Source organism: Ictalurus punctatus, chromosome 6, assembly GCF_001660625.3.
Source record: "Ictalurus punctatus breed USDA103 chromosome 6, Coco_2.0, whole genome shotgun sequence".
Lineage (NCBI taxonomy): Eukaryota > Metazoa > Chordata > Actinopteri > Siluriformes > Ictaluridae > Ictalurus > Ictalurus punctatus.
Window position 1 is genome coordinate 29,008,797 of NC_030421.2, and position 26,831 is coordinate 29,035,627.

Below are 26,831 nucleotides of genomic sequence, written 5' to 3' on the forward strand. Positions count from 1 at the left end.
ATCTATCTATCTATCTATCTATCTATTTATTTATTTATTTATTTCTTCGAAATCTGCGGAGATTTTTGTGCGTTTTTGTGAATCGAAAGAATGCGCGTGGTGATGACGACGTCGTTTTACGAAGGTTTAGATCTTGCGTTAATTGCTGCGATCGCAAAAATCCTAAAGGGTTTGATGATTCAACAGCCGATCCGTGGAGGCAAGAACGGCGGCTTAGTGGTTAGCATGCTTGCTTCACACCTCCGGGGGTTGCAGGTTCGATTCTCGCCTCTGCAAAGTGTGTACGGAGTTTCCACGCTCTTCCTGTGCTTCGGGGGTTCCAGGTACATGCATTATAGGCTGACTGGCGTCTCTAAGTTGTCCGTAGTGCGTGGACGGTCGTATGAATGTGTGTGTACAGGAGACGATTGGACGGATGGATCCATGACCGTATCCATCTGTTCTCCTCGTTCCATTATTTTAATTCATTCATTCGTCCATTCCTTAATTTATTTATTCATAATGAATAGACAGTGTCGACACTTGACCTGCTTTCAACATCTCAAGGCTCACGTTTGTCAAAATGTATGTAAATCAGGATAATCTAGCAGCACTATGACCATGACGCGAATGAGCGATTCAATCAAACCCTCATCATGCGGTGTGACGTTCAGTTTGAACCATCTAAAATGATAATGCCGTTATAATAAAATTTAGTTGTGCGGTCGTTCTGCAGTTTTGCTTTGCTCCAGCTCCCAACTCACCTGTACTAAGTCTTCTGTGCTTCTGATAGCCTTTCAGAGATGTATTGGGAGAGAGGTGGGGGACCCATTGGGATCAGGGCTAAGGAGCAGCTTGGAACTGAGTTTGTACCGAGAGATTACTCTTAATCCTGAATGTGCTAAGAGCTCAGACTCACTCATTGCTAAGTACTATCTGAAAATAAAATCTGAAAGAGTGCTGATGTAGTCTGCATGCAGGAAAAAAAATTGGAGAATCGGGGTCTATCGGGAGTATACAGATGAACACACGTTGATTTAGATTAAATTCAATACAGTAATGGATTCTCTTCCTGTTTACTCAATTTTTGTAGTTAAGAGAGAAAGAGCTATTTGTCGGTCGTGAAGGTTTGCCAATGCATTTAGGAAAAACCGGTCCATTATAAAAATGAGCGAAGGAGCAAGAAGGATGGCAGCAATTCTGTTGATTACTTTGACTGTAAAGTAATCGTGTGAGTTGAGCCGCTAAGAGCATGGCTGATATACCGGCACCTTACAACAATAACGTTATAACATCTATACAGCAGTATTCATTTACTCCTCGTCATTTTTTTTTCTGAATTTAAAAGCGGATCAGGCAGTAAAAATCATTCGTATTGAATTAAATGTAATCTTAATAGTTAGAAGTTTCAGGTCAGGTCATGTGATCCTGCAGTACCGTCTTTTGCCTTTAGGAGGTGCTGCAGATTTAACATTTGAATATGTCCGTCTTCCAGCCTGCTTTCCTTACTTTCTCCCTTTCTTCTTTCCTGCCTTCCTTCGTTTTTTTGTGTGCCTTCCTTCCTTCCTTTTTATCCTTCTTGTGTGTGCCTTCTTTCCTGCCTGACCTCTTTTCTTCCTGCCTTCCTTCTATCCTTCTTGTTACCTTCCTTTGGCTCTTGTCTTCCTGCACTTCTTCCTTATTTCCTTACGTACTTTCTCCCTTTCTTCTTTCCTGAATTCCTTCATCTTTTTTGCCTGCCTGCCTGACGTCTATCCTTCCATCCTTAAGTTCAAACCTAAGTAGCCAACTACGGTAGAGAATACTTTTCATTAATATTCCATATACAATACAGTATTATTCTTATTTAGTATTCCGTTTTCTGTCTGTTTTTGTGTTACTTTGGTAAAGTGAGCTTGGGGTTTAGAAAGGCACTCGATACTTTGAACACACGCAAACAAATAGTTATTTAATTATTCAGTTAACATTCTTAGATGTACTTGTTTGTTTGCAATTAGTTAATTCTAGCAGGGTTATACACATCATGGCACTGGCCTAATTTGTACAGTGCCATCCACTAATATTGGCACCCTTGGTAAATATGAGCAAAGAAGGATGTGAAAAATTGTCTTTATTGTTTAACCTTTTGATCTTTTTTTTTTTTTTAAATCACACAAATACTCTGCTCTCATGAGCAGATATCAAACAATTGCAAACACAACACAGGTTTATCAAAAAAAAAAAAATCTTTAAGTTTAGGTGTGCAACAATTACTGGCACCCTTTTAGTTAATACTTTGTGCTACCTCCCTTTGCCAAGAGAACAGCTCTGAGTCTTCTCCTGTAATGCCTGTTGAGGTTGGAGAGTACATGGCAAGGGATCTGAGACCGTTCCTCCATACAGAATCTCTCTGCAATTCTCCAGCTGTGATCCTTGGAGATTTTTTGGCCACTCGAACCGTCCTCTTCACAGTGCGTTGAGACGATATAGACACACGTCCAATTCCAGGTTGATTCACGACATTTCCAGTTGACTGGAACTTCTTAATTATTGCCCTGATGGTGGAAATGAGCATTTTTAATGCTTGTGCTATTTTCTTATAGCCACTTCTCATTTTGTGAAGATCAACAACCTTTTGTCGCGCATCACAACTATATTCCTTGGTCTTACCCATCGTTATGAATGACTAAGGAAATTTGGCCTGTGTGTTACCTCATATTTAAACCCCTGAGATCCATGAAAGCAGAATATTTTTGTGAATGTTTTTAACAAAAGATCAAAAAATTTTAAATAATTAGGACAATTTTTCCACAGCTTTCTTTGCTCATATTTACCAAGGGTGCCAATATTAGTGGAGGGCACTGTATATATCGATCCTTATTTTAATTAGCTCCGTCTTTACTCTCCTTGTTACAACTTCCTGTTGTGCTCTATCTGCTCATTTTCCACTCCGTATGAATAAGTGCATTGATTTATACTCCTCCTCCATCACTTCTGTGAAAACTCGTGCTGACCAAAAGATGGCGCTACAGCTGTTCTGTGTCCGCCACATTGTACCCACGAGTCTGCACTGAAGCAGCACCCACAGTAAACCAACCGAGCATGCGGGATTATTTTGGAGTGGTATGGAAATTAATTGATTTAGGATTTTCTTGCTACATTTACAGGCTTCGTTTTTGTCTAGCTTCAAGAAATCTGTCTTTTAAATAAATAAAATAAATAAATCCTCATACTCCATAGAGCGTTTTACAAACTGTAAATCGACCAGGTTAAAAACCTGAGACGCAGAATTGAGTTATACAAATGCATTACGGTGAGGAGTTGGTGATGATAATAAAAAAAAAAAAAAAAGAACGTGTGTACAACTGAGTGTCGTGATGCGTATATTTGATATTAAAACAAACCTTCATCTCAATTTGAAAGATCCGCCGAGTTCCAGTATGTAATTAATGTAATGTTTTTTTTTTTTTTTTTAAATGCCGTACAGATAATTCACCATACTTGTGACATCTCAGAAAAGTGTTGTGACGATTGCTCACGATATAGCGGTATTATAGTTATTTATTATAGAGTTTTATGTGTTTTGGAGATGTGTATGCTGTATATTGTTGGGGTCCAGTGTGGGTTTTTTTTGTGAACTATTCGTCTGCTTTATTAGAGGCTAGACTCTTCTTACGCCTAGCACCGAGATGGCATTTTCTATAGTTCTAGTTAATGATGTTTCTGTGGCTCTATGAGGAAAAATGCTTGCTGTCTGTCTGTGTTGCTGGAGGCTGAAGCTGAAGTCAGTGGAGCTTAGAGGACATCAGAAAGACTCTCTATAGCTCTCTGCGTACCAGCTAGCACTAAAGAGCATACATCAGAATGTACACACACACACAGACTCATGTGGTGATCTGACTTTCTTACATAACTCTCTCTCTCTCTATTTACAGTAAGCTTCGGAAAATTAGCAGTAAATATTATATAAGACCAGTAGTTTTCTGGTTGTGATAAAAATCCCCCCTGGAGAGAATAACAGCACTGAGCATCTTGCTGTAGAGTATAACAGAACTGGAGAAATGGAGACACTTGAAGGATCTTGTGCTCCATGTAGAACGTTTCGAGCTCGTTTGAATGCATGGATGTAGTGTTATAATACGTGCCAAGAAGCCCTGGACCGCTAGCAACAAAAGCATCAGTCAGTGCGTTTACATGGACAACAATAATCCAATATGAACCCGATCAAGACGATACTCTGATTAAGAAACCAGCATGTAAACAGCTATTTTTTTATGACATTAATCCGATTAAAGTCATACTCGGAGTAAACACAAATGGAATCAAGACACGTGGAGTACGACTGCTTTAGTCGCATTATCGACGTGCGTTACAGACACGTACACACCTTAATCACACTGTTAACGTCGTGTGAGTTTTCACCACATTTTGCGACAGGACACGTACACGCACGGCGGTGCTCGACCGTTTGACGGTAAACAAGAGAGCACGGCTGCGTCCCAAACCGCGTACTTACCTGCTGTATAGTAGGTGAAATACATGTATCTCGGCTACTATATAGTAGGTAAGTACGCGGTTTGGGACGCAGCCCATAGCTTCAAGCGGTCGTCTGTTTGCACGTATAGCACGACAAATAATTAACCGCACTTGAAGCGTTCGTAAAATTAAAACTGAAACACCCAAAACTGTATACGGTACCGTAACGAAGACCAACTGTATGTCGATACGTGAAATTCCGGAGGGAACGTCGGACGGCGTGGCGCGGGGACGTATTGACGTGTGCCGTTAATCGAACTATGTTCTATAACGTAAAACGGGAACATGAAAGGAGTATCCTAAAAGCGACTCATGTAAACACCTTAATCAGGATATTGTCTTATTCAGAATAAGGTCAATGATTAGATTACTGCTGTCCATGTAAACGTAGCCAGTGATGCACCACCATGTATTACAGTGGCTTTGGGGGCTTTCCATTGTATGCAGTTTCAGAACACAATTCCAGCTGAACTTCCAGTTGAAAGTGGCAAATTTTGGATGCTACTTTGTGGGTTCCTCTCAGAGGAGCAACTTAATTCTTGTTTTCAATTTGGCATTCCTTCCTTTTCCTTCTGCATTCCTTCCTTTGTGCTTTACTTTCCGTTCTTCCTTCCTTCCTTCCTGTCTGCCTGCCTCATTTTATTTCTTGTCTTCCTTCTTTCCTCCTTCTTATCTTTTTGTTCTTCCGTCTTGCCTTCCTTCCTTCCTTCCTTACTTACTTATTTAATTCCTTCCTGCCTTCTTGTCTTCCTTTCTTAATTTTCTTCCTCATTCATTCTTGCCTTGTTTCCTTCCTACATTCCTTCCAGCTTGACTGCCTTCCTTTCATCCTCTCTTCTTTCTTTCCTTCCGTCCCTCCTTCTGTGAACAATTTTTTTTTTTTATTATTATTATTTGTTTTCTCCGTTATTGTATGTGTGTAGTATAAAGTGCAATGATAAAAACAGTAGCATAATTAGAATTTTCTTTGGGGGTCATTCATTTTGCCACATATGCTTTTGAGAGAAGTTGCTTTAAAAAGTGGTTTTATGAGGATTATTTTGTTCGGGGAAAAGGTTAGTGATTTTGCTTGGAAAGCGTGGCGCGTTATGTTTCTTGTATGCGCTTATTTTCTCTTGAAGGGTGCCAATGATAATTATAATGACCTAAATGAGAGTCTGTCTGAGCAGCTCTACTCATATCTACCCCGTTCTTTCTCAGTCTCGTCTTTACCGAGTGCTGAGTGGGGAGAAGGAGAGGGGAGGAGCTGTAGACCACGTGCATGTGTGTATGCTTGTGCGTGCTCACTCGTGTGTATGTGCGTGTGCGCGCCGGATTCCCATGCACTTGCTAGACCTGCGCCGGGAGAGGGGCGACTCACACCTCCACACCTCAAGCGTGTGCGTGTGTGTCAGGAAGAGGACAGGACCGAGCAGTAGAGGTAGCTGCTATCAGTGGGTGACTGTCTAGCATGGCGCTGTTGCTGGACTGTCCGCCCTGCGTGGGCGCCTACTACTGCCTCATGAGGACCAGGTTCAAGAGAAGGCGCAAGAAACGTTCCGAGCGCAAAGGTCAGCTATCTCGCTTTATCGCACACGAGAGCCAGAGCTCGGGCTGAATTTAACGTTCAGTGTGTATTTCTAAACTCCAGATCTCTTTAGTTGTAGAAGTGAGGGTTTGGTTGTTGAAGAATTTGGTGTTTGGGTATTATAATATTTGGTGTATAGGTGTGTATGTTTATGGGTCGTGTAGAGTTGTGCTACGCAGCAGAATCCTGCAGCTCTGATTCAGGTGAGTCCTGTCTCTCTGAGGTGCTGGGTTTGTATTAATCAATAGGCAAGCTGGTGGATCTCTAGTGCCATCATCGACTTGTTCCTGAGCCATCACTGAAACAATGAGGCTGTATGCTTAATAACACACACAGTTCTTTTAAGACCAAATACTTTATACAGGATCGTATCCAGTGTATATTTATTTATTTATTTATTTATTTGCGATTAAAATAACTCTTGATATATATTTTTTTTTTCCATATAATTTGAGTACTATTGCCACCGACAGTTTTGCGCCCAAGTCTCCATCAGAGAACAGTTGATAACGTCAGGAAAATAGACTTCATGTGAAAACTGTAACGGATTTCCCGGTTGCACAATTGCACTTTTCGACCACGTAGGGAATTACTTATGATGGCGTTATTCGGTGTCACCCTGATGAGGATGGGTTCCCTTTTGAGTCTGGTTCCTTCCAAGGTTTCTTCCTCAGATCATCCCTGGGAGTTTTTCCTCTCCACCAACACCTCTGGCTCGCTCATTAGAGAGAAATTAATAAATTATAAAAATGTATGTTCATGTTCATTGTTAAGGTTTTTGATTCATCAAACTGACCAAGGGACAATTTGAGCTTTAGTACATGACTATGGAGGGTCTTTTTTTTAAAGCTGTGTAACCTGGAAGGCAGAATATCTTCACTTCTGTGTTGTGTTTCAGGGCAAGTCAAGCAATAAGTGTATGATTTCAGTGTGTATTTTATGAAAAATGTTATACTTCTATAGCTCTAGCATGACTCGGAGTGTCTCCAGGTCCATCGGAAGTCTTAAGTTGTCTAAATTCCATTTTATTTTTATTCCACCACACTGTCCTGCCAAGGGTCATGGTGGCTCCGGAGCCTGTCCCCAGAATACCGAGCATGAGGCGGGAATACGGCAATCCCTGAAATTGCATTTTGCAAATTAAAGCCCAAACTCTTAAGGGTTCGTTGGTTGTCTGTGTTTTGGGGAGCACGTAAAGTTCCCATGTAAAAACCCTACAACAGAAGGGTCCCAAACTAGAACCCTTTAGGAAGGCAAGAAGCTATACAGAGCTGCCATTGAAGGACCCTTTTTATTTATTTATGTATTTTTAATAAATGAGTGACGGATCTGGTGGTGGCTCCAGACTTCCAATCCTCACTCGTGTAGCTACATACTTTAATTGTTGGATTTCCTGTGATTACAGAATCATTCATAGTAGAGTATAATATGATTTTAAAATGACCTAATTATTAAAAAGCTAAGACTTTATGAAGCTAACTTGCATGTGTAGCAAGTGTGTGTATGTATGTATGTGTGTGTGTGTGTGTGTGTGTGTGTGTGTGTGTGTGTATATATATGTATATATGTGTGTGTGTGTGTGTGTGTATATATATGTATATATATATATATATATATATATATGTATATATATATATATATATATATATGTATATATATATATATATATATATATATATATATATATATATGTATATATATATATATATATATATATATATATATATATATATATATATGTATGTATATATATGTATATATATGTATATATATATATATATATATATATATATATATATATATATATATATATATGTATATTATACACACATATACATACATTTTTTATATATATATATATGTATGTGTATATGTGTGTGTATATGTGTGTGTATAAAAAATATATATATATATCTCTGTGTGTGTACTAATGAGCTAGCATACACATCGTTACATGGAAATAATAGCTCAAATACTCACACAAATCAAAACTTACGGCCAGTCATTGCACCATAAAACTCTTTTATTGTAGCGTAATTCAGTTTATTTGTAGAGCACATGTCCATTGTCACAAAGCACCGAAGCCATTTCCAGCAATAACCTTTTTTCTTCTTTCCTCAGTGGTTTTGCTTCTGTAGCAGAACATTAGTCAACATGAATTTTCTTTGCATGCGATGTTATTTAAAATGATTTTTTATTTGGTATGTCACCCCTACAAATTGTTGCTGATAAACTCCACTTGAGTGTCTTTTAAAAAAACAAAACAAATACAAAGTCTTAAGAAGTATTAAATGTAGCACGCGTTAAGCTACTGTCACGCCGTACTGAGTGGGCTTGTTGACTGATGATTGTTTTGCAGATGAGAGTAGATCATTAGTACATCATTGCCTCCTTGGGGTTTGAAGAATTTAATCAGGGTTTGGGTTTAATCAGTGTTCTGCTGTGGATGCTTGTTTTATTCACCTCCATTTTGTGTCTTGAATCTTTCCTAAACGTACTAGGTCCTTATGGAGAACAGTACAATCAACAGTTGTTGATGTTTTACCTCAGGGAGGTTTAGCAAGTATGATCCTTTTGTTTTGTGCTTCAGGGTCCTAAAGCCCTCCACTTTCTTATTTGTATGGATGTAAAGGTCTTTTCACTCTCCACAATCATCGAATGTGTTCTCCGCTCCATGTGTTACAAGACTTGATGTTATGTTCTAGAGAAGAGGTCAAATGTTGGAGCTTTTACATTACCAGTCGTAAATGCTCTGGTGTTCTTCCCAACATTCCAGACGTTTCTTAAAGTCATGACTCACAGTGAAAGACAAGGTGAAATGGAAATCATGTAAGGAATAAAAGACCATGGGACGTGATGTTATAGGAAAACAATCAAATGAGGCTGGCGTGAAGCAGAGTTCCTTTTAGCACCCCAAAATGTATTCGTTTCCAATAACGGCACATTCTGAAGTGTTTTATTCCTTTTACACCACAACACTTTGCCAATGATAACAATTTAGTTAGATTGTTAAAATAACAGTAGTAATTTACTGTTTTGAAACTTCGCTTTTTTTCCCCCTCTCTGTTGAAGTTAATAAAACAAATGAACACAAAACCACCAGAAAGTCTTCTTTCCATAAATGTTAAATGTGAGAGAGAGAGAGAGTGATGCTGTTTATTGCTGATATAACCGAACGGGAACTAACTTATTAAATCTCGACTATAAACTGTTAAAATACATGATGCGTCATTCATTAACTAGTTTGTTATATTTTTTGGACTACTCACACATTGGGATGGTTGGGCTTGGATAGAGGATGCGAGGCATTCCAGTTGTGGCTGAGTAGGTCTGAGGAAAAGATGTAGACTATCTTCAGCCATGAGTCTGGCTCTATACTTGTTCTTCGGGTACACCTACGCTGGAAAACCAGTCCGAAAGATATAGGTCGATGCGTATGGGAGAAGTTTTTTCAATGCCCTGTTGCTCAGTCCTCGGTATTCGGTGTGCACGGGTATTCAAAAATCCGCCAGTGGTTTCTCTGAACCTCCGTGTACGCTTGTTCAAAATAGTCGTTCCGTGACCCCCTCCCATGGGTTCTCAACCACCAGGTTAAGAACCGCTGCTCCAGACTCTGTGGGTATACAAAAATTATCCTTCTACGACTGTACTACTGATCGGAAGGGCATGAGTTCAAATCCCTCCACCGCTAAGCTGCCACCTCTGAGCTCTTGAGCAAGGCCCTTAACCCTCAACAGCTCGTTTGTGTAAATGAGATAAATATAAGTTGCTCTGGATAAGGGTGTCTGCCAAAATGCTATGCATGTAACAAAAAGAAAGAAAGAAAATGTGCAACGTCACTCCACCCCGAAAATTTTTTTGGCATTGGCAAGACAAAAGGCATTTTATTTCAGTGGAAGATGGAAAGATTTTTGTTTTGCGATGCATCATGCACAATACGGCCGAAGACCCGAAGAAAGTTAAGAAAGGAAAAAGTTCCTTTTTTACAGTTTTGATTTTAGGTTTTCAGCATTCAAAAGCAGGGTTTGTGGTTTTCCTCAGCAGGGCCTCTGCGAGTGCTCGGGGCTGTGCTGGATTAGCTGTGGAGCCTGCAGGTTCTGAGCTGTGCTTTCAGAAAGCACTACACCACACCTTTAGCTGTTTGCCTTAACACCCACTCGCTCTGCAGCAGCCTTACTGAAATTAGAGGCAAAATCCCGAGGTGCTGAAATGCCATTTTCACAGCGCTACAGCCACATGCCGAGTTAAGATGATTGTCACAAATGGTAGCGTGTCTCACTCCTATATCAGCTAGCGCCAGAAACGCAGGATCGAGGCAGCGGAACATGGACGTCTACCTTTAATCTGATTCACTCAAACACTCGCTGTGAAATTCTCTCTCACTCATTCAGACACCTGTCCAGATGGAAGTCCGCGTGTGTGTGTGTGTGTGTGCGCGCTGTATCACCAGCTCGTTATTTTTCTCATCCTCATGCTTTGTTTTTCCAGCTCTCCAAGTCGCACTACTGTCTCTTGGATCTGGACAGACACCCGATTCTTTTAAGCCTTAACTAGAGTATGAAATGAAACCCCCACAATTACAGACTGGCAGAATCATTTTTCACTCAGATTATCATTCCTAGAAGGAGAGAGAGGTCTCAGCCGCAAGCCTCTCCATTGGGCCGCTGATGACATGTGAAATGAGGAGGAGGACCGGTTTCTGCACAGCCAGCAGAATGACGCAAATGAACTGTTTCAGATGGACTGGATATTAACAATGATGCATGGCTCTCGCTGACAACACTAACTTTCGCTGTTACACATCACTTTCAGAAGTTATGAAGGAACGCATAGATTTCGGGCTCTTAATTTGATGAACTGTGTTTGTTTTCTGTTTGCAAGTGAGCAAAAATGTTTGGGTTTTTTTTATTTATTTTATTTTATTTATTTATTTTAAACTGCTACGATTGCAATTTGCAATATGACATCTTATATTTCTGAAATGAAGTTTCTGTAAAAAAAATTTAAATTCCCCTTATAACAACTTGTTTATAACTACTATATCAATCCGTATCGCAGAATCTGTCACTATCTTCAAAAAAAAAATAAAATAAAAAAAAAACAGCTGAAGACCCACCTCTTCCGTGAACGCCTAACTAACCCCTAAAATACCAACCCCACATTATCCTAAAATAAATAAAAACACCTACTCTGGCACTCACACCTCGACTCTGCACACTTTGCTTTTCTAGAACTCAATTAAAAGATCTCGTACGGTAGCACTACTTGTATTGTTCTCCGCTTCGCTTGTATTTCCTCATTTGTAAGTCGTTTTGGATAAAAGCGTCCGCTAAATGAATAAATGTAAATAAATGTATAAATTAGACTGTTTTTTTTTTTTTTTTTTTTTTTTTTTTTTTTTTACCTGATACGTTTATTGCATGGCCCATATTCAAACGAGGTTAACCGAACTTAAGGATTTAATAACTGTGTTGTGAAATATACACTTGCAAATAGATGATGCTTTCCTTCCTGATTAGTAATTATTTGGTTTGTTAATTATTAAAATAATTATCCTCTCCAAGGCTGCTGCTGTTCAATGTTAAATGTTTCTCTGGCTGCTATCGTCAGAGCTGTATCCCATTACCCGCCTGCTAACAGAGCCGTCTGCATATTCATTAGGCCAAATGATGCCAGCCCTTATTGTTGATTAAGACTGCTGCGCTATTGTGTGGCTGTTGCCTTGTGGGCGAGGCCTGAACAATGCAGCGGCGCTCTGTTATAGTTGGAAATTAGCTGGGTCACACGAGCGCTGCATTACCACGGCCTAATTAGACTTGATTAGTACACTGCATAAAGGAGGCTGGGTCATGCAGGGACTATTGTAGTGGAACACTCCTGAGAGAGAGAGAGAGAGAGAGAGAGAGAGAGAGAGAGAGAGTGTGTGTGTTGTCTAGAAGGAGCACACAGTGTAGTTGGCCTCATTAAACAGGCGTGCCGAGGCCTTTAACATGTCCGACGAGTAAATATGTGCATACACAAACAAAACGTTTGGCCCCATCTGTAATAACAGAGCTGTAGTCTGCTCTCTGACCTCCTCCATTACTCCTTCATTACTGCTGCTGCAGGGAAAAAAAAACAATAGAAACCCTCATACAATTTGGAATGGTTTGAATGGGAATTGTTGTATTGGTTTTTGTTGTATTGGTTATTGTAATTGAAACTGTAATGGTCCCTGTGGGTCTCTACTGGTAATTTGTTGGCTTCTATTGGTGGCATGTTATGTCTAGTGGATACCATGAAGGATCAATAATGGTTAACAACTGGTTAGTAATTGTATTTGCAGTGGAAACCATTGGAATTTCTGTGATGGGTTCTATTGGTTTTTTTCAGCAAGGTGCTCTCTCTTTCCTCCCTTCCATCTGTCCATTCATCTGCCCCGCCACCCAGCCAAATATCCACTGTGGTGGTATCTTACATTTTTTACTCCTTCCATCCTTTCTTCCTTCTTTACATCCATCCATCCATCCATCCATCTATCATGCTTCCTTCCTTCCATCCTTTTTGTCCTTACATTGTGGTGTTTTTTTTCCCTTCCATCCTTCCATGCATCCATCCAAACATTCATTATGGTGGGTCCTTTCTCTTTTTTTTATTATTATTAATTTTTTTTTTTATGCCCCTTCTAACTTTCTTCCCTTCCATCCATCCATTTTCCTCCCTTTTTTCTTTCCCTCAGTTGTGCTCTCAATATGGATGGATAAGATAGCAATGGTGTGTGTGTGTGTGTGTGTGTGTGTGTGTGTGTGTGTGTGTGTGTGGTTCTTCATGGCTGCTCTCGTCCTCTTTTCTCCACACACCTGCCTGCCCATCACCATTACCTTCAAACGTAGTGAAGTTCTAAACAACACACACACTGATACATAGTGTTGAAGCTTAGCAATCTCTCTGCTCACATAGTAAAAGACAAACAATACAGACACAACACACACACACACCATCACTAACTTTAACAGCGATCTCATCTGTGTAATAACACTTCGTAGTGATTTGGCAGCCAGCCGAGACGGCAGCCCGCTTTCCGCTACGCACGCTGTTGGCGAACATGTGACAGTGGAGCTGCTGCGTCTTATCACTTTTCTCAAGTGGGTAAACATGTCATGTTGCTCCTTGTTTATGATTAATAAACTGCTAAACAGAATTCTATGAGTTCTGATAACACGCCCAGAGAAGGTTTCTGATCTTTTCTTCAGTAACATGACAAGTGGCTTTTATTTATTTATTTATTTATTTATTTATTTATTTATTTATTTATTTATTTAGAGGCTGATGAAGGGGTGACCGTTTATAGCTGCTGTAACAAAGCGATAATGGGGAGTAAATTTGTTTCGGCAGACGTTTCACAACATTAAATGCACCCCTAAATGATTCGATTATGATGTGTTGTTTGTTTTTAAAAAATTGTTGATAAATCGCCGCGATAAATAAAACACTTGAGAACCTGCTGTTATAGGAAGATATTCAAGTTTGGGGTGGTGAAAGGAACACCTCGTCTCCACATCGCACTACTGCATCATTTATTATTTTCTTCTAACAGCTCACCGCACAAAGGTTGTATTCCTTAATTATTAAAGGCATTGTTTCCTTCACCTGGCTTAACTATATTCGATCCTCAAGCATTGCTTTTTCAGGCGCTTTTCATTATTGCCCGTCATTAAAAACCCATAAAGGTGAAGTTACGATTATTTTTTGTTAGTCAGACATATGCTTAACCGAGCATGACCGCTTGTACGAGACTTATAAGTGAGACAGCTGTCACGGTTTCTGAGCTGCACCGTGGACACTTTGAGTTCACCGAGTGCATCAGATGTTTCCAGGCTAATTTTATTACCACTGAGCAGCATGCTCTAGTCTCTGAAACCGCTGCGAGTAGATGAAACCGAAGTCAACACTGGTCATGAATTAGCAGTCTCAGGTTTCATCCTTTATTGATATGAAAAGAGGTAATTTGCCTCTCAAAACGCTAATGGCGAATGGCTAATTCCCCACACATCCCCATCATTTCAGTTTCAGTAAATGTCTCTCCATGCATGACAGTGCAGCTATTGCAGTGGTCTCTCACAGTCCCTCAGCACATTTATCAAGCCCTAGAAATCAAGAGGCACTTTGTCAAAATGTTCTGTCGGCCCCTTTTGTGGTGCGAAGTCCTAAAAGCATTCAGAGTGTTAAAAAAAAAAAAAAAAAAAAAAAAAAAAAAAAAAAAAACCCCGGCAATTTGCCGCAAGTGAAATTGGTGTTGGCAGACTAATTCAAATCTGTTATTGGTCATTAAAGTGCAGAAATTGAATAATGGAGCGGCAGGATTTTGTGCCGACGGGTGGTTTGCGCTGCTTGTGGCGAAGCATAGGGGTGGCTGCACTCCTCACCCCCACACGCCCGGCCCATCAGTTTTAATCAGGCAGAGCGACGGGCAGCTCCGTCCTCCGGGAGCCTCTCTTCATTAAGCGCTCGGTCAGACGGCGTCACTTGCACGTGTGCTCCATTAAGGATCATTACATGGGTTCAGCCACTGTGCGGAACTGCAGGGGAGCTGAACAGAGCTGCATTGCAGCACATACTGGTATCTCTGTACGTCGTGAACACACCTACACACCTGCCTTCCACAAAACTCGTTCTGCCAAGCCATGCAAATCTAACGCCCGATGGGGTTTCAAAAGGTTTTGTAGGATTTTAATGAATCTCTCTTCCCAGTGTGATAGATGAGAAACACGGCTGCCCCATGGCCTGGGAGGTATCATTACAAGGAGTTAACTGGAAAGATGAGTGTGGCTTGCTGCTCCATTTTGGAAAGGCTCCTCATTTCTGAATAAATCAGTTTTGAACACTGGATCTATCTGTCTGCGTTACGACTCAGTGGGGTGGCTTTGACAGTTTGCATTGGACACTGGGCTTCAGCATCCCTCATATTCCCTCATGTTAGCAAGCCCCATCCATCTCTGTCTGTTCTTGCTTTTGTCCTCGCACTCACTCGCTCCCTGCCTCATGATTACTTTTCCATGCCCAACGCCCTCCGACCTCCACCTGCTGTTGACAAGTGGGCACCTTGTCTCAGACCCGCAGGGCCACAAGGCTATAGACTTGAAGACAAATTGCCGTTATTCCCCGTCTGGGAAGCGTCTCTAACATGCTGGACTGCAAATTTTACAACGCAAACGGCATTTTGTTTGTTTTTCCTCGTCTTTACTTACGATGAAGGTTCAGCCACGCAGTAAAAGCAGACGAACCGGTGTCTTCAGTGTCGTCATGGCTTCTTTATAACCCTTTCTCTTTTAAACTCCAGTCCAGATCTATATTTATAGAGCGTGAGGACACACTCAGTGATGGGTGCTAGTTTGCAACACTGATCTTCCAGACTTTGTCATACTTGTTTCACAAGCCACATGTCTAGAATTTCATCAATAAACATGAGCAGGAACCTGCTACTTTCCCTGAGTGAAGCTATTCGAGTAACATTTCAGGTGACCACCAACAGACCTCACTGGAGGACCAGTGTCGGGTGGAGCGCGTCGCTAATCCTTGCTGTGTCGCTCAAATGGATTTATTCTGCAATTTAGTTAGTTGCTGTAATTATTAAATCGCTCTTCCCCCTAAAAAAAAAAAAAAAAAAAAAAAAAAAAAAAGAAAAGGAAAGTAAGGGTTTACGTCTTCATGTTTACATAATCTAATTACGGTTACTTATGATGTGCTTAAATTGCATACTGTATAGACTTTCAGCAATTCTGTATAAAGCAATATTGAATTTAAAATCCAAGTTTATCATCGGAAGTTAAAATCGGTTTCTAATTTAAGTCAGCCCCTTTAAATCCGTTAACTATAGGCTAGTGCCGTGCGTGCGTGCGTGCAAGCGAGTACACTCCAGGTGGCTGTGAAATCACTCAAGTTCACAGATGTCAGCAGAAACGAGTGGCTCTTTTGCTAAATGGAAATATTCCCATTTACTCCTTTTTTTTTTTTTTTTTTTTTTTTGGAGAGGATAAACAAGAACTTCACGGTGAAATATAACTCATGTCCTGGGGGGGAAAGTAATTCTTTTTGTTAAGCCGTTTGTTTACCGTTAATTGTTTACATTTTTAAATTGTATATTAAAAAAATGTTTCATAAAACTGTGCTTAATAAGCGAAACTCTTCCATGTTTGACTCCAATTTTAAAGAGTGAAATAAAAGAAGAGTTTCATTTCTATTGCCCGTGTGGTCAAGGGTGATGCGGATTTTAAGAAGTGATTAGTAATGCGATTACAATTCAGACCAAGTAATTAGTCAGTAATTTAAATGCAACAACGATGACGTTGATTGGTGTAATTAGTAATTCGTTGAAATAACTTGCCCGACGATGCTTACCACTACCTGTGTCTAACCACGTTTAGTTTTTTTTCTTTTCGTAACTTTTTAATGGGAACCCTTTTTTTCACCGTGACGTGCTCCGAACCTCATGGTATCGTGGTGTTGTATTATTTCCTACATCAAACCAACATGGACGTGTGGAGAGCCTGTCTTCAACCTTCAGCCTTCTCAAGCTCGTGGGCATAAAAGTGTATAAAATGTATCGGGTATTCCGTGCCCCCTGTTCTTGACTGTTACTCGAATGTATTTATGCAACTCTCCATCATCAGGTTTGTCTGCCTCACAGTCTTTTAAACATCTCGGCACGCAATCGCCAAATATGACTTCTTCATTTTCCTCTGGCGTACCTTGATGAAAGTTCTGGGATGTGCTGAAACCTTATAACAAGTCTAGACGGAGGGTAAAGGCATGCCCTAATGATTCCATCTTCCTTAATACTTTTATTTCCTTCTTACACAGCACCTTGTGTCTTCCTGTTCAGTCTGTAATGGGATAAGAAGTGAACTGACTTTTCCCCGCGCTGGGTGTGCTGTAATTGGAGGCTGATGGGGAGCCTAATTGTAAATGGGTTTTGTATCACTACTCATTTCCTCTGATGTCCAGTGAAGGCCCGTCCAGTTTTTTTTTGGTGGGGAAGAACGTCTCATACGACGTCCCTGCGTAAACCTCCAGTCTCGCTCCCGTCTGTCGCACACAACCACGGCTCTGGCTGGGTTCTTGTGCTTCTCTGGGTCGTGTGTAATGAAGTTAACCGATATCGAAGGATGAGTCCAGGCACAGCCATATATTTTAATGTAATTGAATTAACATGGAGTCCTTACGAGTGTAATGCTTGTTATAATGACAGTACTATAATCTCCAGTAATTAAATGAAATATTCAAAACTACGATGTAAATTTTTTTTTTTTTACAGATTTTTTAGATTAATATATTCAAGTTATAAAAAAATGTAAGCTTTACTCAGCAAGGTTTGTATTGTAATTTATTACCTTTTTTTTTTTTTTTTTTCCCAATAAAATCTCCCCAGACTGAATATGACCCCCCCCCCCCCCCCCCAATTTAGACTGTAAATAATTCCATTGCCCTCGAGTTTGGATTCTTAAATTTGAAAGCATAACAAAAAAATATATATATATATACTTTCTTGGATATTCAAAGTTTCTCAACAAGTGATATTCACCTTTCCTTTCTTCCAGAGTGTTCATGTCACATCATCAGAAATTCTGCCTATATTGAATATATTCTATGCAATCCTATATATATATATATATATATATATATATATATATATATATATATATATATATATAGATAGATAGATAGATAGATAGATAGATAGATAGAGAGAGAGAGAGAGAGAGAGAGAGAGAGAGAGAGAAGATGCTCCTTCAGTCTGCCTTCGTATTAAATGAAGGACCTCCAGTGAAATGTTCGAGGACCAAGCAATGATTTATCGTGAATTCACGTTTTTGTTTATTAAAAATTTATTAGTGAAAACTGTCCTATTGCACATCACTGCCTTGCACCTTTTAATTATATGTGATCCTATTGTGCAGCTGATGGTGATTACACAGGAAGGCAGTGTGCACAGTGTGGAGACACAGTATAGCCTCATACTGTCCACTCCAGTGAGAGGACTTAAAACATTCCGACTGTAGTTATAAAAAGAAAGAAATAATAATAATAATAATAATAATAATAATAAAAGCTCTCTTTCTGCTTTGGGATTTTCTCTAGGCTTTTACACTGAGGGAGGGATTTCTATCTTGAGATTTAAAAAAATAAATAAATCCCTAAAGCCCACATCGAGATATCTTTGTGTAGTACTTGCACTTTGTTGCATCAGATTTCGAATCCGTGTTCAATCTAATCTAAAGTTATAACCCATCGCATGTGTTTATCAGAGGAGTTGGATGTGTGAAGTCTGTCGAGAATACGCTCGTGTATTCTCGACACGTGTAATGTCTTTGAGTGTCTATCAAACGCTTACACGAGGCTGAAAAAGGTTCCCACGTCGAATACAGCAGTGCTGCTCAGCCATAAAAGTGGAACAGAGTCTCCTTGCGAGTTTTGTTGTCAAGAAGCTGGTAAGTCAATGGAGCGTAAATCCTTACCTCAGCACGGAGGGAGTCGGTGCATTGAACAGCCATATTTTTCAGCCTAAATGGTGCCGGGGGTGACGAACACCAGAGGGCCGTGTAAAAGGAAAAGGCGGAGCCATCACGCGTCCTTGCGATGATGGAGTCTGAGACCGAGGTCGTTTATTGCCACGAGCAGACTCTTATATTCGTGCATGCTGGTGATTTATGACTGCACCTAGAGGGAACTGTGTGTGTGTGGGACAGAGAACTCTTACCACTATTGTGTGGGAATATCTTTTCACGTGTATGGTTTCGCAGCATCGTTCTTCATTTCAGTGCGTACATTTGGATTTCGATGTAGATGTACATAAATGATCTTTTACCTCGTTTCTCTTCTGTGGGATATCCACCTCGCTCTCCCGTACAGCCTGCTCTAAAAGCAATCTCACATAAACCTGTCAAATAATAAATTCATATCCGGCCCACTCTAACTTTCCACTGGTCAGACCTTCACTCCTGGAGAACGGTGATGAACAGCAGGCCGTCAGATATTAAACCCTCCTCCTCAGCACAAAAAGACTTTTGCACCTCTGCAACCTGCAGCTAAGCTCAGCTTCCGATAGCAAAAGAACAGCACTGTGGACTCAGCGTTTCTCCTCTAAAGTCGGCTGCTGCTACCGCTGCTGCCTCTGCAAGCTCTCTTAAATCCTTTCCTCTCACTGCATGAACACGCAAGAGCGCTCTTATGAAGGATGTACTGCTGTTGTGTTCCCAAAGCTCATAGCTGTGTCACTTCTAAACCGTCGCACTTTAAAAGTGTTTAGCTCATCACCTTCGAATCCACCCCAAAAGGTGATCAGAGTGCAGGAAGCTGGCATATTCACCGCTAGAAAACAACAGTTAGTAATTAGAGCAGGTTCTTCTGTTAAATGTCAAGGAATGTGACTATCTGCAACTTCTTTTGTTTCTTCAGACTGTCATTTGGATCCTCTGTTATTATATTAACTGCCCCTGAAGCCCACCCAAGTCCTGGACATACTTCCCGTTATTTGTTTTAACACTAGCAAAGAATAGGCACAAAAAAAAAAAAGAGCAAGGCCGAACAGAGCATGTGGGAAAAATACTGTAGCACATCTGATGTAGCCTATGAAAACCTTTCATTTATTTATTTATTTATTTATTTATTAATACTTACTTATTTTTTTTAATGATCCAGTTCAGCCTCTTATCCAATCATGTGCATTTACTGTAAATAATTTAGCTGAAGGTAGCTTGTCGGGCCAGGGATACACTATACAGGATACCGTCACACCCAGATGTGCTTTTTGAGCATCCCCGCATTTGAAGTTTTCGTCCCCTTTTGCTGTTATAAAAACAGGTTTTTAGTCTGCCCAGTAGTACACAGTAATCCAGCTTAGGCTTTACATATGGCCTAGATTCGTGTACACGAATTCGGTGGAGCAATCATTTGTTTGTATCTGTATGCTCGAAATGGGTGCACACTTGCCTCAGAACGATTACGCTCCAGTTTCCCAAACGCGTCATTGACGACGTTGATAGCGTTTCATATGATGCGTACTCTACCATTTACCGATTTACATTTGTTCTCCAACGCTTTTGGGATGCGCTGTAGGAAATCCTTTATAAAAAAGGCTCTCGTTGAGATTGCTGACTACACTTTCTGACCAAAAGTATGTAGACGCCTGACCGATTATAATAACCTGCACACTTCTGGGAAGGCTCTGTACTAGATTTATGGGCGCATGGCATTGTGGATTTGCACTCGTTCAACCATGAGCATTAGTGAGGTCGTGAACCGATTTTTTTGGTGATTCAGTTGGTGTTCCAATTCATTGCAAAGGTGTTCCGTGGGGTTGAAGTCAGGGCTCAAGCTCTTCCACGCCAACCATGTCTTCATGGACCCGGCTTTATGCACCGGGGCATTGTCATGCTGGAACAGATTTGGGTCTCTTCGTTCCAGTGAAGGGAAATTGTAATGCTTCATCATACAAAAAACATCCTAGACAACTGTGTGCTTCAAACGTTGTGGCAGCAGTTTGGGAAAGACCCAGGAAAGACTCAATTTTTTGTAGTTCTTCCCCCTGCTTCAGAAACACACATGTCTCAGAGTAAAGGTGTTGCAGCAGAGGGAGGTTTTGACTTTAATACAGTTGGTCAGATAACTTGCTGGACAAAGGAAAGTTCATGTTCATTAACATCAGAATGTTTCAGGATCTTCAGTAATTGGTATATCCTGGTCAATGTCACAATGGTTTAAATGACTCATTTGTAATTAACATACAAGCCCAATTCCGAAAAAGTTGGGACAGTTTGGAAAATGCCACACACAAAAAAAAAATACAAGCAAACAAAAAGAGTCATTTGAAAATTCAGTTCACCCTGTACTATATTGAAAACACATTATTAACACATTTGATGTTTTACTTCTGTGAATTTAATTTATTTTTGAAAATATACACTCATTTCTAATCTGACGGCTGCTACACACGCCACTAAAGTTGGGACGACTGTTTACCTCTGTATAACATCAGCTTTTCTAAGTGTACTAATAATTAAGCATTAAAAATGAGTTCTTGTCACTATTCAGACATTTGTTGCTTATCTGTACTTTTGTAAGCAATGAATTTTATATAGCTGGACCTTTTTGCACATTTTCGCTCGAGCTATAGACTTTAGCTCCGTTGTTGTTGCTGTCCTGTCTGTGGTGCTTTATCCTTATGTAGGCATCGGATCCAGTTTGTAGCGCACGCTAGCCTCTCTAGAACACTCCGACAAAGACCTGCTGCCTTCCATCACACGCTGACGTGCTCTTAGATCATCATGATTCCTAGGCAGTGGAAAGCTGTCTTGGCCATAATATTTTTGGTTATTTATACGGAGTCCTGGTGTATTCTGACCTGAGGGCAGGCATGCTGCTCATCCTGTCAGACAGCCATATACTCTGATCAGTGCTGCCATAAACCAATGATTTAAAGCCCACATTTTTTCACAGAAACTTTTAGAGGAATCAACAGAAGACCTTTTTTTTTATTTTATTTTTTTTTTCTCTCCTCCATAGAGTTTGTTAGAGCAGTTTTAGTGAGCTTTATGATGCCTGTCATATTAGAGTATGCAAGCGGATGTTTTTCAGCAGTTCTGCTAAAAGTTGTGAGCAGCTTAAGACTTTAATACGCTGTGCTTTTCAGAGCAGATTCAGAAGAGGTGCAGTGATAGGAGGCGGAAGCGTCTTTGTGTAACGAACGTCTTGGGGGCGGAGCAGGTATTTGATTGGAGCTTCAGAGATGCTCCCATAAATCAGTCACACCTAGCTTGTGCTTTGCATATGGCCTAAATTTGTGTACACGAACGTGGTGGAGTATTCAGAACCCAATCATTTGTTTGTATCCGTATTTCTTACCTCAGAACCCCAAAAGCATCATTGACGACATCGAGAGATGTTTCGGAGTGTTACATGTGATTCTTACTTTACCATTAATGATTATACTGCAATGCCTTTAAAAAAAAAAAAGGACTCTTGTTGAGCTTGCTAACTATACACTCTGGCCCAAAGTATGTCGACACCTGACCATTACACCCATGCGTGCCCAGAGTTGCTTTGCTGTTATAATAACGTCCACACTTCTGGGAAGGCTTTGTACGGTGTCTTGGCTGTGAGGATTTGTGGTCATTCAGCCACAAGAACATTACTAAGGTCAGGCCTCACTAATAGCCTGGTGCGCAGTGTGCTTTCCAGTTCATCTGAAAGGTGTTCAGTGGGGTTGAGGTCAGGGATCTGTACAGACTACTGGAATTCTTCCAACGTTGGCAAACCATGTCTTCATGGAGCTCGCTTTAGGCACAGGGACATTGTCATGCAGGAACAGGTTTGGGCCTCATAGTTCCAGTGAAGGGAAACTGTGATGCTTCATCATACAAGGCCACCCTACACAATTGTGTGCTTCCGACTTTGGGGAAGAACCACAGATGGATGTTATGTTCGGGTGTCCACGTACTTTTGGCCATATTGTGTATCTAGGTTATTTTCAACTTTAAAAGTGACAGCCGCTTGGTATAATGTCTCCTAGCTCAAAAAAATTATATTACTGCCAAGCTAGCTAGCTTTTTATGTTTAGCTATACCATTGGCAACCCCTCAGAATAACATTAACAAGCTTGCTGTACTTAGCTTTATGGTGATAATAGCATGTTGGTCTTTATAATAAAAAGCAGAGTTTACTTTTTTTTTGTACTCCTTTTCATTGGCATGTTGATCTATTTTCACTTTGACGATAAAGTCTTTCCTACATTCCTCACAATGCCATTCGACTGCCTGCTCATAGTGGTGCAGCCCTCGATTCATCTCCACCTAAAGAGCAGGATGATGCAGCAGCACTTCAGTTTTGTAGTCTCTCCAGCTTTCTCACTCCCTCATCTGTACACTACGCTCAAACAGATCAGCTTCCAGAGCTTCCTGTTAATACTGCTGTCAGCGCCGTCGTCTTTGTCAACTCGAAAAACGCTGACTAGCCGAACCGCGTCCTGGCCGTAGCTCGGTGTAACCGCGTTCTAGAACTCGATTTCTAATCGATGATATCGAACATCACTAACGGTGAAGTTGAACGAGCGAACGGTGAAACCTGGCCCGTTATCCTGTGTGTTTTAGTTCTTAAATTTTTTTTTGTTCATAGTAAACACCCCCCGTGACATCAGCGTGACATCCAACCACTTGCTTCTAACAAGAATAATGGAAATACCAAGCAACTAATTAGTACCTGAATTACTAAACGCGTCACAAATGGCATGTTTAAACCATGTGTGAAGACCACTTTCCTTACCGGAACTTTCTCCAGGAACTCGCTCTTAACGACATATTATAAAGATAACAGAACTGAGTGCGGAGAGGAAACGGCTCGTCTCGGTGTAATTCATTTCACCTGTGCGTGGATGCATGGTTTGTTTTCTTCCCTCTGCTTGCCATCAGGTTGACAGTATTTCAAAACTGGTGCTATTTTAATAAAGCCCACACTGAAGTCCTTGTCACTTTTAAGCTGCTTGAAGGGCTTAACATCTCCGACACACTGCCTGTGTGTGTGAGAGCGCTCGTTTCTTCTCTAATCAAAAATGTCAACCTTGGAAAAGTGGCAGGTTTTGAGAAATATTGTGCCGCCGTCAGCCCCCCCCCCCCCCGGGCTTTGTTCTGTTAACCGAAGACGCGGTTTGTTGTTGTGCATCTATAAAAGGGTTTCTACACTTATATCAGAATATTTCAAAGGCACCTAAGGAAATGTGTAAGCCACAGTATTGTCATGTAGTGGGTCTCATTTAGTTTCTTTATTTCAGGCTTCTGCTTACAATTTTCCGGCTTAATGATGTCATTTTCTGCACGTTCTGCTTATAAAGAGAAATACCTGAACGGAACCATTTACAATAATGTGTTCACTTTATAAGTTTATTGGCAGAGTTATTTTGCAGCACTAAAATACTAAATCAACACGCAAACTTTTGGTCGTTTAAAAGCACGAAAGTTGTTATAAAAATACGAAAAATTACATTTAATAAAAACACCCAAAACTGTATACGGTACCGTAACGAAGACGAACTGTATGTTGATGCGTGAAATCCTGGAGGGACGTCGGACGGCGTGGCGCGGTGACGTTAATCTAATTATGTTCTGTAACATGTAAAACGGGTACGTGAAAGGAGTATTCTAAAAGCGACGTTCTAAAAGTAAACACCTTAATCTGGGGATGCACCGGAATGAAAATTCTCGGCCGAAACCGAATATAAAGAAAAACTTGGCCGAATACCGAACACGTTTTTCGTGTTTTTTGTTTTTTTTTTCCATTTATTTTGCCATTTTTTTCACCATTGCATAAATTAAATAGTCAAAATGTGCTTTTTACTATTTTGTCTTGCTTTTCAAAGAAAAAAGTCAATTACAAAAACTACCATTTCAAAATATTTATTTCACACTGAACATTTTTTCTTCATTCCAGCAGGCACGGGCTACCAGCAAGGCACGATGTAACTTTAAATAAATAAATGAGGAAAATAACAATATTTGTATGTGGTCATCTTCGAGCCCCCCCTTGAATAGACTGTTAGGCCTGTAACTGACCGCTGAAAGAATGGAACACTCTGAAGCCTACGACTAAAAATTGCATTGACAAGAGTGCAAAAAATGGTTCTATAAGGCTGATTATATTGGGGATATATACCGCTCGCGTCCCTGTACACCTCGCGGAGTATTATAGTAGATGTAGCATTTGTCCGCCTGCCCTTAAATCAATGCGTCTTTACCTGCTTCCGTACTCTACTCCCTTACGTCTCGCGACGTGACAGAAACATGCTCCAGGACAGAAACAAAACAAACGCACGTGTCCACAGCTCGTGCATGCGTGCGCCCTCTCTTCGAGGTCGTGACATTCGCGCGTCTCACTCCGGTTGCCAGGCTATCCGGTCGCATCATCAAACACGTCATTGTTCGGTCAAATTTATTCGGCCGTTTCGCTTAATCGGCCGAACACCGAGAATGCTTTGTTCGGCCGAATAATTTCGGTCGCGGAACGTCCGGTGCGTCGCTACCTTAATCACATTATCATCTTACTCAGAGTAAGGTTAATAATTCGATTACTGCTGTCCATGTAAACGTAGTCAATGTTTAATTCTTTAAGAAGTACGCATCCAGTGAGTTGTTTTTCACCGACGAGATCAAACGACGCAAGAGTAGTGCGATGAAGGTTTAGCTTTTCAACGTGGAACATTTTACTGCAAATAACTACGGAAAAGTTCGTGTATTGTATTGCATGTTTGTTTTTTTTTTTTCTTCTTTGTTTTTTGTTTGTTTTTTTTATCGGCATGATCTGCGTTTCCCTCTGGCACAGACTCTTCTGCATGATAGTGGGTACTGAAAAAGGAGTACTGATTTTGTTTACTTTTAATTTCTGTTTATTCCATAGTACAGTCCGAGAGATGATGGGGTGTGTACTTGGAAGCCTCTCGATTTAGGGTTTGTTGTAAGATTCCACCAGATGGAATTTTTTCCATATCGAATGTAGAGAGAAACTGCAAAGGCGACCGATGTGTTGCCTGCTGCAAAGCTGCTTCACATACAGCTCTGTAGATGTGCAGGGCATTCACATTGCTTAGAGTTTTATTCATTGTTTGTTTCATTTTCATTGATCTCTATAGTAATTTAGCCTTTTTTTTTTTTCTTTTTTTTTTAAGAAGGCCACATGCTGAAACAGAAGATATATGCTTTAAGCATTGTGTGTTACATAAACGACATTACTCGCCTTCTACTGGCTAGAAAGTACGGTTTGACCCGCCTGTGATTGTACATCGGCCTGTGATGCAAAATACGTATGCGAAAAGTCAGTGGCAGGAATGTTGGGTGGAATACAGGCGTTAGTGCATGATGTGTAGTACATGCGTTGGTTCGTCCTTGCTTTGCTCTCCAGGCTCAGTTGTTTTCAAGTGTGATTTGAGGACAGGTGTGGATTGCAGTGTGTCTGTTTCTAAGGGTGCTTTCACATATCAACAATCGAACCCTGGATGCGTTTTTCTCTCCAAAACACCTGGTCCGAGACCATCTCTGTGAAGTGGGCTCGGTCCGGTTCTAATCGCTCTCTAGCGTGGTTTGATTTCAGAAGGGGAAAAAAAAAAAAGTGATCTGATCGGCCCAAATACAGGAAGTGAACCCGATAAGCTGTGTGTTTTGGGTTGTGAGTCACCAACTGAGCCGATAGAGAGAGAGCCGCAGAATCGCAGTGTGTTCTGGAGTTTGTGACGAACAAAAAAAGTACATTAAATAATGGGTGCGATGCACAAAATGTTTTAAAGCAGTAATTTCTATAATTAACTAGTAAAATATGGACCAGGACTCCGTGTCTCTGTGCTCGGGTGATTTTTAGGATTTCTACACACACTTGGCAAAGGTTTGTTGACTTTTTTTTTTTTTTATATTTTATTTATTTATTTATTTATTTATTTATTTTTTTGTGTCATTTCTTACCACTGAATGAAGGAGTTTTACTCATGCATTTTTGGCAAACGACCCATAAGTTTCAGTTTCGCTCTGATTTGGACTCCGGAACTGGACTAATAGATGTGAAAGTGAAAGTACCCAAAGGAAGTGTAGTGTTTTGAGCTCCGTATACTCCGTTGTGTTCCTGTGGATTGCTTGAATGGAAACTTATTAAAATCCGTCAAACTTTTGCCTTTTCTCTAGGAGCCCTGCTATGTTATTATCAGCAAAACCACACGGGACAAAAAACGTGTTAAACACGACACGTCTCTCCCACTCTGTCC

General features: G+C 40.5%; 1 protein-coding gene across 2 annotated transcripts in view; it reads left to right on the forward strand.

The window, feature by feature from the left end:
* adarb1b (adenosine deaminase RNA specific B1b) overlaps positions 1-26,831 on the forward strand; it is a 181,149-nt gene that overhangs the window by 117,659 nt on the left and 36,659 nt on the right. The window lies entirely within an intron of this gene.